Below are 19069 nucleotides of genomic sequence, written 5' to 3'. Positions count from 1 at the left end.
CTTTCTGTGGTGGTGGGGCAGCCAGCGGAAAACACAGAGCGTAGGGGTTGGTAATCTTCTCTAGTTGCACAATGATTGGCTCAGTGTTCTGTCACTCATGGGGACACTACAGTGAGGGAAAAAAGTATTTGATCCCCTGCTGATTTTGTACGTTTGCCCACTGACAAAGAAATGATCAGTCTATAATTTTAATGGTAGGTTTATTTGAACAGTGAGAGACAGAAAAATAACAAAGAAATCCAGAAAAACGCATGTCAAAAATGTTATCAATTGATTTACATTTTAATGAGGGAAATAAGTATTTGACCCCCTCTCAATCAGAAAGGTGTCACACCCTGGCAATGGGACTCTAGTTGTTGAGCCAGGGTGTGTTTGTTCTATGTGGTGTGTTTCTATGTTGGGGGTTCTGGTTTGTTGTTTTCTGTGTTTGCCTTAGTGACTCCCAATCAGAGGCAACGAGTGTCAGCTGTTCGTTGGTTGTCTCTGATTGGGAGCCATATTTAAACTGTCTGTTTTTCATTCGGGTTTGTGGGATTTTGTTCGTGTTTGGTTGTGTATTGACCATTGACTGTCACGTCGTTGTTTTGTTGTTTTGATCGGGTGATCATTCTAATAAATAATATGTTCACATTCAACGCTGCGCCTTGGTCCTCCTCCTCATTAGACGATCGTGACAAAAGGGAGTGCTCCTAATCTCTTAAAGAGAGTGCTCCTAATCTCAGCTTGCTACCTGTATAAAAGACACCTGTCCACAGAAGCAATCAATCAATCAGATTCCAAACTCTCCACCATGGCCAAGACCAAAGAGCTCTCCAAGGATGTCAGGGACTAGATTGTAGATCTACACAAGGCTGGAATGGGCTACAAGACCATCGCCAAGCAGCTTGGTGAGAAGGTGACAACAGTTGGTGCGATTATTCGCAAATGGAAGAAACACAAAATAACTGTCAATCTTCCTCGGCCTGGGGCTCCATGCAAGATCTCACCTCGTGGAGTTGCAATGATCATGAGAATGTTGAGGAATCAGCCCAGAACTACACAGGAGGATCTTGTCAATGATCTCAAGGCAGCTGGGACCATAGTCACCAAGAAAACAATTGGTAACACACTACGCCGTGAAGGACTGAAATCCTGCAACGCCCGCAAGGTCCCCCTGCTCAAGAAAGCACATATACAGGCCCGTCTGAAGTTTGCCAATGAACATCTGAATGATTCAGAGGAGAACTGGGTGAAAGTGTTGTGGTCAGATGAGACCAAAATCGAGCTCTTTGGCATCAACTCAACTCGCCGTGTTTGGAGGAGGAGGAATGCTGCCTATGACCCCAAGAACACCATCCCCACCGTCAAACATGGAGGTGGAAACATTATGCTTTGGGGGTGTTTTTCTGACAGGACAACTTCACTGCATCAAAGGGACGATGAATGGGGCCATGTACCGTCAAATCTTGGGTGAGAACCTCCTTCCCTCAGCCAGGGCTTTGAAAATGGGTCGTGGATGGGTATTCCAGCATGACAATGACCCAAAACACACGGCCAAGGCAACAAAGGAGTGGCTCAAGAAGAAGCACGTTAAGGTCCTGGAGTGGCCTAGCCAGTCTCCAGCCCTTAATCCCATATAAAATCTGTGGAGGGAGCTGAAGGTTCGAGTTGCCAAACGTCAGCCTCAAAACCTTAATGACTTGGAGAAGATCTGCAAAGAGGAGTGGGACAAAATCCCTCCTGAGATGTGTGCAAACCTGGTGGCCAACTACAAGAAATGTCTGACCTCTGTGATTGCCAACAAGGGTTTTGCCACCAAGTACTTAGTCATGTTTTGTAGAGGGGTCAAATACTTATTTCCCTCATAAAAATGCAAATCAATTTTTAACATTTTTGACATGCGTTTTTCTGGATTTTTTTGTTGTTATTCTGTCTCTCACTGTTCAAAATAAACGTACCATTAAAATGATAGACTGATCATGTTTTTGTCAGTGGGCAAACGTACAAAATCAGCAGGGGATCAAATACTTTTTTCCCTCACTGTACGTCACCGCAAAATCTACAGGGAGAGCTAGAAAGTTCAAGCCCCCTTGGGTGCTGCAATAGATTTACATTAGAAGTGCCCATCCAAGAAGGCTCAAGGTCATTGGCCACAGATAAAATGACGTCAAATCACGTTATATCTACCGTAGCTTTGATTGGACTGATCATGTCAACATAATACTTTCAAAATCTTAGCTAGCAAGCTAGACAAGCAGTCATCATCATGAATCATGCCGACAATCTACCGGCAACTCCTTTTCAATCCTTTTCATATGAAGAGAAATTATAGATAAAATGTATCGGTGCTCATTAGCCATTGGACATAAACACTACACAACAAGTTGGAAATCGCAAATTCAACAATGAGTGGTTTGGAAGGAATCAGTGGCTAACTGCAAGGGTTGCAAAGCAATCACTATTTTGCTTCCCCTGCCTGCTATTTGGTGGAGAGGGCGTGTGGTCCAAGTCTGGGTTGAAGGGTCTCTTTTCCAAGCTTAAAAGGATAAACATTCACACGCAACACCATGGGCCAGAAAAGGTTGAATACATTGGCTATGCTGTCAATCCAGCATGACTTCTGCAGCATTCAAAACGACTGGAAACTCGGAACTGGGAAATCTCAGAATCTCAGTGAGTTCAAGACAACTGGGAACTCGGGGAAAAAACGAGCTCCGACTGGGAAAATACATTTTGAGCGGTCATTCAACTCAGAATTCCAAGTCGGGAACTCTGGCCTCCTTCTAGAGCTCCGACCTGAAGATCACTGACGTTATGATTCGACCTTGTTTTTTTTCGAGTTCACAGTTGTCTTGAAAGCACCATAAATCCAGAGAATGCCAAACAGTTTGTGGGCACCGTTTGTCACCGTAATAGTTCAATTAATGTATTGTTTAGTGTTGTGTTGTGTAGTGGCTTTGCTGGCATGCAACCCACTTTTTTTTTTTGCCCCACCAAGGTTTACATGCTAAAATCACCACTGGAGGAGATATGATTCCAGGGAAGAGGCCAGTTCTCAGTACTGTCTGGGACTACACACACACACACACACACACACACACACACACACACACACACACATACCCCACCCCACCCCATACATACCATTTTATTACAGCCATTTAACAACCACACAGTCCCATTACACACAGTCACACATATGTTATGCTTCAGCCATTCAACCCTCTTATTCGCTTTATCTCCTCTGAACAGACAGACTTACTGTATTGTGGGATGAGAGCCAGACATCGCAACAACATTACCCTATAATTTACCTTGTTTAAGTGATCACCACCCACAGTCACATGCAGGGAGCATCCAAGATGTAAATGACACTGTCTTGCATCCCAAATAGCACCCTATTCCCCATTTAGTGCACTACTTTTGACTAGAGCCCACATGGTCAAAATAAGTGCAATATATAGTGAATAAGGTGCCATTTGGGATGCAACCACAGTGAGGGGATAAGGGGACTGGTGGGTAGCACTTTATTTTACAGTATTTATTAATATATTTTAGAAATGACATGATCAAATGGTCAATTGGTAATCGCACATTAATAGCATAGGCACTACTAGGCACCATTTGAAACCAGGTTTGAATTGTGTTGAATGCTATTGCCACATAGTACAAATGACACAAAACAAGATCAGTCCATCAGTATCTCCTCTCGTCTCGTCTCGTCTCATCTCCCGCTTTCTTTTCTCCCTCTCTTCTCTTTTTTTCTCTCTCTCTCTCTCTCTTCTTTTTTTTTTTTTCTCTTCTCTCTCCTTTCTCTCCTCTCCTCTCTCCTCCCATCTCTCCCCCTCTCCTCTCCTCTCTTCTCCTCTCCTCTCCTCTCTTCTTCTCTTCTCTTTTCCTCTCACTAGAGGTACTTCAGTTATAAATAATGGAGAAGCTACAGACAGATGGTGATAGTGTGATATTGCATCAGCACTTGTTTTCCCCAACGTTTCCCAGATCTTGATTTATCTAACTGGAAGCTACAGAATAGATGCAGCATCATGCTCTCTGTCTCTGTGGCAGCTTGGTCTGATTCAAAGGTTTGGCAAAAATATGCAGACATTCCTCCAAGAACTGAAGTTCTCTTATAAATATTGCATCTTTCTATTGTGCGGCTTTAAGAAAACTCCATAGAATCGACAAAGTTGTTTTGGGGAATAAGACAGGCATATAATTGCGTAATAAATTATAATGCACATATGTATTTTGGAATAAATTTATTTAGACAATCGCAGTAGTAATGTTTGGTTCTCATTTTCGGTGAATAAAAAATGAAACCTTGTTCAAATTATCGCCCTTTCTTAAACAAGCCATACAAAGCTGGTTCGAATTTCAATTTTATCCTCCAGAAAATACAGAACAAATATTACAACAAATATAATGGTTAAACTCAAATATAATGATTGTAAAAAAATAAATAAAAAAAAAATATTTATGGAAACAAGGTTTTAAAATGCTATTATATTTATTAAAGATATTATGGATAGGAATGATGGAGTTATGTTACACATGCCGCTATCGAAAATATATGGGAATGTCTGAATCCAGGCTCTGTCGTAGCCAGCCGCGACCGGGAGACCCATGGGGCGGGGCACAATTGGTCCAGGGTAGGGGAGGGAATGGCCGGCAGGGATGTAGAGCATGGTGTTTGCAACGCCAGGGTTGTGGGTTCGATTCACACGGGGGTATGAAAAAAAAAATTATAATAAAAAAAATAATGTATGCACTCTGGATAAGAGTGTCTGCTAAATGACTAAAATGTGAAATAATCCAGAAACGATGCATTTCTTGTGTAATTACTGTGTGTAAAATGTATATGTGGGGGGGCCCTAAGTGAGATATGTTTGGAGGCCCCCAACCTCGCGGGCAAAACATTTTAGTGTCCGCCTCTTGAGAGCGGAGAGAGAAATGTACATTTGAAAGATAATTTCCTGCAATTCTACAAATTCTGGCAAGTTTTTTTTAACCCTCAACAGTTTCCAACATGTGTATCAAGAATGGTCCAGTACCCAAAGGACATCCAGCCAACTTGACCCAACTATGGGAAGCATTGGAGTCAACATGGACCAGCATCCCTGTAGAACACTTTCGACACTTTGTAGAGTCCATGCCCGACGCATTAAGGCTGTTCTGAGGGCAAAAGGGGTGCAACTCAATATTAGGAAGGTGTTTTGTTTTGTACACTTAGTATATATATATATATATATATATATATATATATATATATGTACAGTATATATACAAAAACTGTCAAAAGTTTGGACACACCTACTCATTCAAGGGTTTTTCTTTCTTTCTTTTTTACATTGTAGAATAATAGTGAAGATATCAAAACTATGAAATAACACACATGGAATCATGTAGTAACTAAATAAGTGTTAAACTAATCAACATTTATTTTATATTTGAGATTCTTCAAATAGCCACCCTTTGCCTTGATGACAGCTTTGCACACGCTTGGCATTCTTCTCTCAACCAGCTTCATGAGGTAGTCACCTGGAATGCATTTCAATTAACAGATGTGCTTTGTTAAAAGTTAATTTGTGGAATTTCTTTCCTTCTTAATGCGTTTGAGCCAATCAGTTATGTTGTGACAAGGTATACAGAAGATAGCCATTTTTGGCAAAAGACCAAGTCCATATTATGGAAAGAACAGCTCAAATTAAGCAAAGATAAATGACAGTCCATCACTACTTTAAGACATGAAGGTCGAGCAATACGGAAACATTTCAAGAACTTTGAAAGTTTCTTCAAGTGCAGTCGCAAAAACCACCAAGTGCTATTATGAAACTGGCTCTCATGAGGACCGCCACAGGAATGGAAGACCCAGAGTTACTTCTGCTGCAGAGGATAAGTTCATTAGAGTTACCAGCCTCAGAAATTGCAGCCCAAATAAATGCTTCACAGAGTTCAAGTCACAGACACATCTCAACATCAACTGTTCAGAAAGGACTGTGAATCAGGCCTTCATGGTCGATTTGCTGCAAGGAAACCACTACTAAAGGACACTAATAAGAAGAAGAGACCTACTTGGGCCAAGAAACTACATTTAGATTTTTGGTTCCAACCGCCGTGTCTTTGTGAGATGCGGTGTGGGTGAGCGGATGATCTCCGCATGTGTAGTTTCCACCGTAAAGCATGGAGGAGGAGGTGTTATGGTGTGGGGGTGCTTTGCTGGTGACACTGTCTGTGATTTATTTAGAATTTCAAGGCACACATAACCAGCATGGCTACCACAAAATTCTGCAGTGATACGCCATCCCATCTGGTTTGGGCTTAGTGGGACTATCATTTGTTTTTCAACAGGACAATGACCCAACACACCTCCAGGCTGTGTAAGGACTATTTGACCAAGAAGGAGAGTGATGGAGTGCTGCATCAGATGACCTGGCCTCCACAATCCCCCGACCTCAACCCAATTGAGACGGCAGAGTGAAGGAAAAGCAGCCAACAAGTGCTCAGCATATGTGGGAACTCCTTCAAGACTGTTGGAAAAGCATTCCAGGTGAAGCTGGTTGAGAGAATGCCAAGAGTGTGCAAAGCTGTCATCAAGGCAAAGCGTGGCTATTTGAAGAATCTCAAATATAAAATATATTTTGATTTGTTTAACACTTTTTTGGTTACTACATGATTCCATATGTGTTATTTCATAGTTTTGATGTCATCACTCTTATTCTACAATGTAGAAAATTGTAAAAATATAGAGAAACCCTTGAATTAGTAGGTGTGTTGTTATGTGAATTATTTAACAAACTATTTCAGTTTCTCTGTGTGTCTCCCAAAAGGTTGTAAGTCTTTTGGGATTTAAGTAACGGCCAGAGTCCCGGTCTGCATAGTCAGAGATATTTATTCATTGAGAATTCTGCCATCACAATTTCAGAGTCCATCTTTTATACTCATACGTCATACAAAAATAAATCCCTTCCCTCTGTAGGCGGGCTGTAGTTTTCCACTCTAAAACTGCTCTACTGACCTTCAGTTCACACACACACACATATACACACATGCATACACACATACATACACACATATCCTACTCCCTGCATTACTCAGTTATTGCCGTTCTCACAATATTCTGCACCATGTTTTCATAACAGTTTCTCCCCTCCCTAAATTGGGAGGCCTCTTTATCTTAGTTTCTCAGTTGTCTTTGTTGTCTGGCCTAACTCTTACTCACATTGTTAAATAGTGGCTCAATGCCATAGCCTTTACTGGTCCTACACTCACACATTTCTAACACATTATACACAGTTTCAGGGTGTAATAATTAGTCATTAATAATTAATCTATCAATTCCACCCTTTGACTAAATATTACACACATACAAAATATATGTTGTTATAGAAATGAATCACACTCATTGAAGTATATAAGTTGGTTTGCATATTAAAACATTACAGGTTCATCAGGGTTACCCCATGATTAAAAGCATAACGTTACTTTTTAGCAATGGTAACTAGTACATCATACTTAAAATGAGACTTTAATACACAAAAATTCATTACAATAACTTTTAAACTAGAGATTTATAGTTCTAGGAAAACATCCAGTCTCAAATTATCTGGATCGTCGTCGTCCTCCACCAAGCCTGGTAGGTCATATCCTTCAGTCGGAGTCCGGGATTGGGCCGTATCTCACCATCTGTTGGGAAACCGCCTTGCTCACCAACCCTCAGACACAGGGAATAAGACAATATCCACAAAGAACAAGTATACCCATAGAAGCTATAACTTCACCCAGAATAGTTACAACAATAGTTTTCCATTTACCAAATATGTTATCAAACTAACCGTTTATGGAGCTATCAATACCAGAGTTCTCAGCCAGTTCGTTTGCCAGCATGGTGAGTCCCTGAAGCGCTTTGGTCACGGACCCGTCCGGTGCTGTATTGTTGGGGATGAAAGTACAGCACATAGATCCAAACAGAACACAAACCCCGTCCCGCTCAGCCAAAAGCATATCTAAAGCTATTCTATTCTGCCATGTCATTAAGCTAGTTGCCGCTGTCTGCTCAGCTAATCCCTTTATTGCATCACGAGTGTGGTTTATAAATCTTTGCTGGTTATAGTAAGTATAATTAATCCAATCTACGTTTTTATTAATTGTTGACCACCAGAAAATACTTGATTCAAACCCAGCTGCGATCTGATTCCTAGCTTTAAATTGTTCTGGAACCCCTCGAGGTACTGCTATCCCATCAATATATATCCTTTCATCAAAGGATCCCAGGAGGAGGTCCTACTTTCTACGTGACAACTCACCAGTCTCTGACACGTTTGATTTTTTGCATATGTAGGTGAGTTCACAATCTGTTATCACCACACAACCATCAGATGTCAGCACGGACCTGGTTTTGGTTCCTAAAATCCTCTGGCTGCAACAAAGAGGAGAGATTAGTCATGGTCTCTTTAGGTGTGACATTCTCTGTGTGGGAGCAGGAGCTAAGATGCCCTACCCTGTATCCTATCCTTACTAGTCCTAGAAAAACAATAATAAGAATCCCCTGAGACTTCAAACGGAGGCAACCTAGGTCGGGGTGACTTTGTTATCAGGGGATACAGAAAGTGCAAGTTACTACAAGACTCTTTCACCACATTCCCAGGTGGCTTGCATGGAGGATAAACCTGACAGAGAGTCAAAGCCTGTCAAGGGGGAACGGAGTAGTTGTTAACCCTGGTTTGGCTGTCACACAGGCAAAACAGTCCTCTTTAGACATAGTTCTTGCCGTATACTGAATCCATTCCAACCACAGGTTAAGATTTCTATACCCCGTTTCCACCTGTACGACTTCCTTCAGGTCTATAGTTTGCACTATCTTCACCACAGCCCCGGTCTCACTACCTCCCTCAGAGAGGTTTACTCTATAGGGTGCCCCAGTTGAAGAGGACATCTCACTTGTTCAGGTCTGTAACCTGTTTTAGCGTAATTCAGACTTTCAGACAGCACCTACCCTTATATGGGTCGCACTGCCATTTTCTGGTAATTCCCTACTTTCACAATACTACACCTGTCCTTAAACTGTGTATGGAGATTGACATATCCCCCCCGCTTGGTATGAGCAACTACATAGTCCCAGGATGTACATGGTGACATACATATGGTGATGTCCTTCCCTACAGTCCCTAGTACTTCCCCTTTCTCTACGTCTAGTTGTCTCCTATGCCTTCATAGACTGTGTTAAGGTATTATTTTATCAACTTGTTGTTAGGTTAACTACTACTTCTGGCGGATCAGGAGGGTTTGAGTGTGTTAGGAATATGGCCCCCACAATCAGACAGCTACCTACCGTCAGGAGACCTGTGAATCCCCACCTCGCCCTGAGAACATGTCAGACGCCAGAGGCCAACCCATTGCTTTACCTTCTATCGAACTCACACAGGGATGATCAGACAGGGTAAGGGAATCTTCGTTAAGAGCCAACCCCGAGCCCTAGTGGTGATCGGTTCTTTCTCCTAACTCTGTGTTTGTTCGTCAGGTGTAACTGGGTTTACCTTTTGCAGTGAGTGACATGCACCAAGGTGGATCTTTCGGCGATTCTTACAGCGAAGGCCGTCACCAACAGGACCTGATATAGACCTTCCCAACGGGGGCTGCTTCCAGTTTTTCTTCTTTAGGGACTGGATCCACACCCAGTCTCCTGGTTAGATAGAGTGGGTCACCTTCTCCTTTAGTTCACCTGTGGGGCACAAAACCTCTGACATACAGGTGTGGTTAATAAACTACCTTCTCATGTGTTCTGCTAGGGTGCTCTCTAGTTCTATGTCTGCCTGTCTGGTCCTGCCAACTGTGGCATTCTGTAAGGTCTTCCAAACACTTTCTCAAAGGGGGATAACCCATCTTCATCTGGGGTTACTCTAAATTTCTTCCCTTCACTCCGTGATAACTCTATAAAATCCATTTCCAATTGCTGGAAAGGGTACTTAGCCGGAGGATACTCACCCTGAGGTGCCCTTTGTCTGCCCTGGTGATTATTTTGAGCACAGATAACACATCTTTTTTTAAATAATTAGTAATCCCATGTGCAACAAAGTGTTGTCTAATCTGTTCTACCATCCATCCCTCATTTTGACACATGTCACTGCCCATGTGTCAATATTATCACCTACCTAACAATCACTTAGGTAATATTGGTAATTTATCATCCAATTGCCATCCCTTATTTTTATTTATTGGTAAAATAAACTATCTTAAAGTCCTCCTCTCATGCCTTTAGAATTTACCAGTGTGGATGATTAATTAACACCAGAAAGTTAAAACAGAGTTCAGAGGCAATTGAAATTCCATCCCATAGTATACCAAACATTACCATTATTCAAAATATTTAATAAATGTTACTTATCCCAAGTGTTCATTAATCCTCATGACATTCATTCTCATAAGAAATCATATATACCCCAAACTCAGCCAAAATGTCACGCCCTGGCTCTGGGGACTCTAGTATGTTGAGCCAGGGTGTGAGTTTTCATTTGTGTTTGTTCTAGTTGTTGTATTTCTATGTTGGCCAGGGTGGCTCCCAATCAGAGATGGCTGTAGCTCGTTGTCTCTGATTGGGAGCCATACTTAAGTAACTGTTAGGCATTCATTTGGTGTGGTTTCTTGTTCCGTGTTGGTTTGTGTATGTAACCAGGGACGTCACGTTTTCGTTTTGTTGTTTGGTTCGTGTGATACTTTATAATAATAAAATGTTCGCATTCCACGCTGCGCCTTGGTCCTCCTCTGTTCCCGACGAGCGTGACACGAAACCTAAAAAACTCCATAAAATTCACTGTGTGCTCCTCTAAGACCTATCACCCTTGACCTGCTGAAAACCCCCCAAAATTGAAACAAGAAGGCTTTATAAACATCATACTAGGTGTGTTGTTTTTTATTTGAAAACCCCAATTAAAAAACAACAACCAAACAGCCAGGTCATGAGGACTCCTGATTTCTCTCTTCCCCTTCTGCCTACAGTTTCTTAACTGGTGCCCTTTCCTTGCACAGTAACTACACGGTTCCTCACATTCTCTAGCAAAATGTCCCGTTTTGTCCAATTGTAACACTTCCACTCACTCCTGTCTCCACTATTACCATTTCCTTCTTGTCTGTCTTTGCTACCGTAACCTCTCTTCTCTCCTAGGTATTGACTAATAGTCTCACTGTCTCTAATTCAACACAAAACCCCATCATCCAATGTACTCCCAGCAGAACTGAAAAAAACCAAAACAGACTGTGATTTCCAGGACACTGCACCTTTGTTTCTGGCCTCACTATCTCCCCGGGAATTGGCCCTCCCTCAAGGTCCCTCCCAATCTGCTCTTGGTAAACTGCAAACCTTTTATTGCTTCTGGTTTCATAGGGTATTGCTTCTGATACGGCCTATGATTAGATTTGTGTATCACCTGTACTGGAATTACCCCTTTTATTAATCCTATGTCTGCTGGACCCCGGGACCACAAATGCTCTGGAACTTCTTTTAAGTCTGACTCCTGTTGTTCTGTCAACAGGTATTCCTCTCCTCAGCATCTGCTATTCTCATCTAAATGCACATCTGTGGATGGGCTGTGTTGATCGCCACTCACAATATTGACCCAATCAGTGATCCTCTTATCCTTGGATACCCACTGGCCCATGTCTTTCCAGTCCTCTGCTGGCTCCTTTGCTAGGGACACATGTGGGCTCCATATTTCCCTGAACAGTCTCTGACTTTGGGGCCCTAGTTCCACCTCCACTACTGCGTGGGTGTTGTCATAGTGAAACCATTTCAAGGCTATAGTCCTTTCTGTGGTTTTAAATAATGCTTTCTCATAGATTGCATCTGGACCTGTTATACCAGAGAGTACAGTGTAGGTCATCGGGGGACATTTTAGTGGGGCCTGGTACTACATCATCAGCAAGTTCCATCAAGGTTCGGGGAATATCAGTTATTCCCCCCCTAAACAAATCTTGCCTATACCAATAACATGGCTCCCCTTCCCCACAGACCACCATATTGTCTCTGACTATGTGTACTTTCATTCCCCTCTCAGCGGAAATGACAGCCACATTCAATTTAGTCATTACATCACGTCCTAGTAAATTTACCCGACACAGCTTAGATATCAGGATGGGTATGGTTGCCTCTCATCCTGATTGGTCATGTTTTAGGGTTATTGGGGCTGATAACCTTTCAATAAATTGATGACCAGAGGCAGATCGCACTATGATTTTCTCCCCATCAATCCTGACTCCATCTGGCTTGTCTGTTGCACAGGTTGCTGTCCTGCAGGCTCCCGTATCACAAAGGAATTTAATTTTCATACCCATTACTGTCAATGTCAAATAAGGTTTCTGTTCCTGTTGAAGTGCTAAGTCAATAGTAGCCAATTCAAACACCTCACAATTTGGATCAAAGGGTTCCTTAGTCTTCCCCCCACAAGAGTCTACTATTTCTCCCTCAAGGACTAGTCACGCCTTATCTTCCTCTTCCTCACGCTCAAAGCTGGGGGATGGACTTCTCTCTCCCTCTCTTCTCTCTTTTCTCTCTTTTCTCTCCTGTCTGACTTTCTCTGCCCTTGTACTGTACTCCTCTACCTCTGGCTCTTCCTCACCTTCATCTTCCCTTCCTCCTCCAGCCCCTTCTTCCTCATAGGGAGGTGGGGCCGGTGGGGGGCAACATTATTCCCCTGCACTCTCCTTCTCCTCCCTACGTATTCATCATCTGGATTTTCTCTCCATGCCTGGTCTGCCAAGTTTGGATATAACCTTTCTGCCCTCTGCTCTGGGGAGGCACGGAGACCTCAACCTTCACTTCTCTTTCCCTCTCACTCACTTCTCTTTTCTTCCTGCCTTCTTTCTTGGCTCTGTCCTGTCTGTTATTCTGCTCATGATGGATTGCATGTCTCTCTGAGGCTATTACACAATTCAGTTATTTTCCCAACATACTCTCCGTGATCGGCCCATGGCAAATGTGTCCTCTGGGCATCCCCTGAAACCCACTGCCCTCTAACGGCAGCCCAAACCTTACTATTCCTGTTTTGGGGTGGGTCATTCCTTCTACCGCTCTGGCCACGTCATCTGTGTTCATGGCCTGTCTGCTAAATGGCATATTATTATTATTACTGTATACATCTAAGGTTGCTGGGGCCCCTTTCATTCCCCGCCAATAGATTAGGAAAGGCTATCAGTGGGTACTGGCCCCCTCCTACTCTCTCTCTCTCTCACTGCTTATTTCTCCTTTACACCCCTTATGTATCTGTTTAAGCATGGATTCGAGTTTATCTGCATCTAGACGTCTCTCAAAACCATACCTCTCCCTCCACCTGGTTACATAATGGAGATTTCTTCTATCCCTGGATTCCATTTTAATTACATCAAGTATTTCTCGTCCCCAGTAAATTCTGGGACCTCTTGTGAGGATTTGCCCCCCCATGGTTGGTACTGTTAAAAATCCCTTAGCCACCTCTTCTATATAACAAGTCAATTTAACAAGTAATTCAAAATAGCTTCACACAACAACACCTTGAATCACCCCTTCCTGTATATGTAATCTTGACTAGTCCCCCAGAATTATCTCATACTTTTACAGAGGGATTGATCCCCACAATGTAATCTTGATAATTCCTGACAGTCTCATACAACAGGAATGGGTTCTCCCCTCCTCTATACAACCACCTGGAACCACCCCTCCCTGTATATGTAGTCTTGACTAGTCCCCCAGAATTATCTCATACTTTTACAGAGGGATTGATCCCCACAATGTAATCTTGATAATTCCTGACAGTCTCATACAACAGGAATGGGTTCTCCCTCCTCTATACAACCACCTGGAATTATTCATGTGACTTTTGAGCAAACATTAGGTCTCACACGTATACAACCTTACATGATTATTGGTGTTGTATCGGTAACCTGGAGTTTATAAGGCTCCAGAACGGATAGAGTTACAGCAAAATCTACAGTTGTTTGTGACTTTTGACTTTACTAATATTCTATTTCTCACACATGCTACTTTAATTCCTTCTGGTGTACTTTTTTGTATTTGTTTAACCCGGATTATTTGTTGACTGTTCAATAATCTCTTACAGGTTACATCCCATAGGTGTACTTTTAATAGTTCCTTCTATTTCAACACCGGGTAGTTTCTTTTGGTAATGGCCTATTACCGTGAATCATTACGGACCCACCACCAGGTTGACTAGTCCCCCAGAATTATCTCCTACTCTACGGAGGAGTCTATCCTCACAATGTAATCTTGATAATTCCTGACAGTCAACCCCACATTTCACTTAAAATGGCTACGCATTGATCAATTTGCTACTTTTCAATATTTTAGCAAGTCCTCAAATCAATTTCACCAAGTTAATGAATAAAGACTACTGACCTTATCCTTGCAGCCGAGATTCAATGTAGGTTTGGATTCCGTCACCGTCTCTGTCATTAATCAGGTGTCCTCTGGCCTGTTTTAACCCTTAATGTCAAAGGGCAGGACTTTCTATTTACGAATGTATCATTCGCCCGTCGACGGTTTTCAGAGTTACCTGGAATGACAGAAACAGGGTATTGGAATCCGGCTCAGAAGGACCAAGCTGTTATGTGAATTATTTAACAAACTATTTCAGTTTCTCTGTGCGTCTCCCAAAAGGTTGTAAGTCTTTTGGGATTTAAGTAACGGCCAGAGTCCCGGTCTGCATAGTCAGAGATATTTATTCATTGAGAATTCTGCCATCACAATTTCAGAGTCCATCTTTTATACTCATACGTCATACAAAAAGAAATCCCTTCCCTCTGTAGGCGGGCTGTAGTTTTCCACTCTAAAACTGCTCTACTGACCTTCAGTTCACACACACACACATATACACACATGCATACACACATACATACACACTATCCTACTCCCTGCATTACTCAGTTATTGCCGTTCTCACAATATTCTGCACCATGTTTTCATAACAGTTTCTCCCCTCCCTAAATTGGGAGGCCTCTTTATCTTAGTTTCTCAGTTGTCTTTGTTGTCTGGCCTAACTCTTACTCACATTGCTAAATAGTGGCTCAATGCCATAGCCTTTACTGGTCCTACACTCACACATTTCTAACACATTATACACAGTTTCAGGGTGTAATAATTAGTCATTAATAATTAATCTATCATGTGTCCAAACTTTTTACTGGTACACTACCATTCAAAAGTTTGGGGTCACTTAGAAATGTCCTTGTTTTCGAAAGAAAAGCAATTTTTTTGTCCATTAAAATAACATCAAATTGATCAGAAATACAGTGTAGACATAGTTAATGTTGTAAAAGGCTATTGTAGCTGGAAATGGCTGATTTTTTATGGAATATCTACATAGGCGTACAGAGGCCCATTATCAGCAACCATCAGTCCTGTGTTCCAATGGCACGTACCCGCAAAACACCAGTCTCAACGTCAACAGTGAAGAGGCAACTCCGGGATGCTGACCTTCTATGCAGAGTTTGAAAGAAAAAGCCATATCTCAGACTGGCCAATAAAAAGAAAAGACTAAGATGGGCAGTCTGAGATATGGCTTTTTCTTTGCAACTCTGCCTAGAAGGTCAGCATCCCGGAGTCGCCTCTTCACTGTTGACGTTGACACTGGTGTTTTGTGGGTAATATTTAATGAAGCTGCCAGTTGAGAACCTGTGAGGCGCCTGTTTCTCAAACTAGACACTCTAATGTATTTGTCCTCTTGCTCAGTTGTGCAACGGGGCCTCCCACTCCTCTTTCTATTCTGGTTAGAGCCAGTTTGCGCTGTTCTGTGAAGGGAGTAGTACACAGCATTGTACATGATCTTCAGTTTCTTGGCAATTTCTCGCATAGAATAGCCTTCATTTCTCAGAACAAGAATAGACTGACGAGTTTCAGATGAAAGTTATCTATTTCTGGCCATTTTGAGCCTGTAATTGAACCCACAATTGCTGATGCTCCAGATACTCAACTAGTCTCAATAAGGCCGGTTTTATTGCTTCTTTAATCAGCACAACAGTTTTCAGCTGTGCTAACATAATTGCAAAAGGGTTTTCTAATGATCAATTAGCCTTTTAAAATGATAAACTTGGGATTAGCAAACACAACGTGCCATTGGAACACAGGACTGATGGTTGCTGATAATGGGCTTCTGTATGCCTATGTAGATATTCCATAAAAAATCTGCTGTTTCCAGCTACAATAGCCATTTACAACATTAACAATGTCTACACTGTATTTCTGATCAATTTTTGATGTTATTTTCATGGACAAAAAAAATGCTTTTCTTTCGAAAACAAGGACATTTCTAAGTGACCCCAAACTTTTGAACGGTAGTGTATATATTTGGTCGGGGGCCCAATAGCAGCCCTAAGAGACTGCTTATGTCGCTTATGCCTGGAGCCGGCCTGCTTGTTGGGATATCATGCATGTTGTAAATAAAGTTTTATTTTCCCCCTGGGGGAAAAACCTATCCACAAAACTCTGTAAAACGTCAGAGAGGTTAACAGGGATGGATTAGTTGTGTGTGTGTGTGTGTGCATGTGTGTGCCCGTGCATGTGTGTGTGTATGTGTGTTTACCAGGGGGAAGTTGTGCTGTGTTATCTAGCCATTAGTACATTTACATTTACATTTACATTTACGTCATTTAGCAGACGCTCTTATCCAGAGCGACTTACAAATTGGTGCATTCACCTTATAGCCAGTGGGATAACCACTTTACAATATGTATTTTAAAAATAAGGGGGGGTAGAAGGATTACTTTATCCTATCCCAGGTATTCCTTAAAGAGGTGGGGTTTCAAGTGTCTCCGGAAGGTGGTGAGTGACTCCGCTGTCCTGGCGTCGTGAGGGAGCTTGTTCCACCATTGGGGTGCCAGAGCAGCGAACAGTTTTGACTGGGCTGAGCGGGAACTGTGCTTCCGCAGAGGTAGGGGGGCCAGCAGGCCAGAGGTGGATGAACGCAATGCCCTTGTTTGGGTGTAGGGATTGATCAGAGCCTGAAGGTACAGAGGTGCCGTTCCCCTCACAGCTCCGTAGGCAAGCACCTTGGTCTTGTAGCAGATGCGAGATTCAACTGGAAGCCAGTGGAGTGTGCGGAGGAGCGGGGTGACGTGAGAGAACTTGGGAAGGTTGAACACCAGACAGGCTGCGGCATTCTGGATGAGTTGTAGGGGTTTAATGGCACAGGCAGGGAGCCCAGCCAACAGCGAGTTGCAGTAATCCAGACGGGAGATGACAAGTGCCTGGATTAGGACCAGCTACCGCTTCCTGTGTAAGGCAGGGTCGTACTCTCCGAATGTTGTAGAGCATGAACCTACAGGATCGGGTCACCGCCTTGATGTTAGCGAAGAACGACAGGGTGTTGTCCAGGGTCACGCCAAGGCTCTTCGCACTCTGGGAGGAGGACACAACAGAGTTGTCAACCGTGATGGCGAGATCATGGAACGGGCAGTCCTTCCCCGGGAGGAAGAGCAGCTCCGTCTTGCCGAGGTTCAGCTTGAGGTGGTGATCCGTCATCCACACTGATATGTCTGCCAGACATGCAGAGATGCGATTCGCCACCTGGTTATCAGAAGGGGGAAAGGAGAAGATTAGTTGTGTGTCGTCTGCGTAGCAATGATAGGAGAGGCCATGTGAGGATATGACAGAGCCAAGTGACTTGGTGTATAGCGAGAATAGGAGAGGGCCTAGAACTGAGCCCTGGGGACACCAGTGGTGAGAGCACGTGGTGCGGAGACAGATTCTCACCACGCCACTTGGTAGGAGCGACCGGTCAGGTAGGACGCAATCCAAGAGTGAGCCGCGCCGGAGATGCCCAGCTCGGAGAGGGTGGAGAGGAGGATCTGATGGTTTACAGTATCAAAGGCAGCAGACAGGTCTAGAAGGACAAGAGCAGAGGAGAGAGAGTTAGCTTTAGCAGTGCGGAGAGCCTCCGTGACACAGAGAAGAGCAGTCTCAGTTGAATGACCAGTCTTGAAACCTGACTGGTTTGGATCAAGAAGGTCATTCTGAGAGAGATAAAAAGAGAGTTGGCTAAAGACGGCACGCTCAAGAGTTTTGGAGAGAAAAGAAAGAAGGGATACTGGTCTGTAGTTGTTGACATCAGAGGGATCGAGTGTTGGTTTTTTGAGAAGGGGTGCAACTCTCGCTCTCTTGAAGACGGAAGGAACATAGCCAGCGGTCAAGGATGAGTTGATGAGCGAGGTGAGGTAAGGGAGAAGGTCACCGGAGATGGTCTGGAGAAGAGAGGAGGGGATAGGGTCAAGCGGGCAGGTTGTTGGGCGGCCGGCCGTCACAAGTCGCAAGATTTTATCTGGAGAGAGAGGGGAGAAAGAAGTCAAAGCATAGGGTAGGGCAGTGTGAGCAGGACCAGCAGTGACATTTGACTTAACAAACGAGGATCGGATGTCGTCAACCTTCTTTTCAAAATGGTTGACGAAGTCATCCACAGAGAGGGAGGAGGGGGAGGAGGATTCAGCAGGGAGGAAAAGGTGGCAAAGAGCTTCCTAGGGTTAGAGGCAGAGGCTTGGAATTTAGAGTGGTAGAAAGTGGCTTTAGCAGCAGAAACAGATGAAGAAAATGTAGAGAGGAGGGAGTGAAAAGATGCCAGGTCCGCAGGGAGTCTAGTTTTCCTCCATTTCCGCTCGGCTGCCCTGGAGCCCTGTTCTGTGAGCTCGCAATGAGTCATCAAGCCACGGAGCAGGAGGGGAGGACCGAGCCGGCCGGGAGAATAGGGGACATAGAGAGTCAAAGGATGCAGAAAGGGAGGAGAGGAGGGTTGAGGAGGCAGAATCAGGAGATTGGAGGGAGAAGGATTGAGCAGAGGGAAGAGATGATAGGATGGAAGAGGAGAGAGTAGTGGGAGAGAGAGAGCGAAGGTTGCGACGGCGCATTACCATCTGAGTAGGGGCAGAGTGAGTAGTGTTGGAGGAGAGCGAGAGAGAAAAGGATACAAAGTAGTGGTCGGAGACATGGAGGGGAGTTGCAGTGAGATTAGTAGAAGAACAGCATCTAGTAAAGATGAGGTCAAGCGTATTGCCTGCCTTGTGAGTAGGGGGACGGTGAGAGGGGTGAGGTCAAAAGAGGAGAGGAGTGGAAAGAAGGAGG

This window comes from Coregonus clupeaformis, chromosome 36 (genome assembly GCF_020615455.1).
Source record: "Coregonus clupeaformis isolate EN_2021a chromosome 36, ASM2061545v1, whole genome shotgun sequence".
Classification (NCBI taxonomy): domain Eukaryota; kingdom Metazoa; phylum Chordata; class Actinopteri; order Salmoniformes; family Salmonidae; genus Coregonus; species Coregonus clupeaformis.
The sequence above is the reverse complement of the archived record's forward strand: the minus strand, read 5'-3'. Positions refer to the sequence as shown.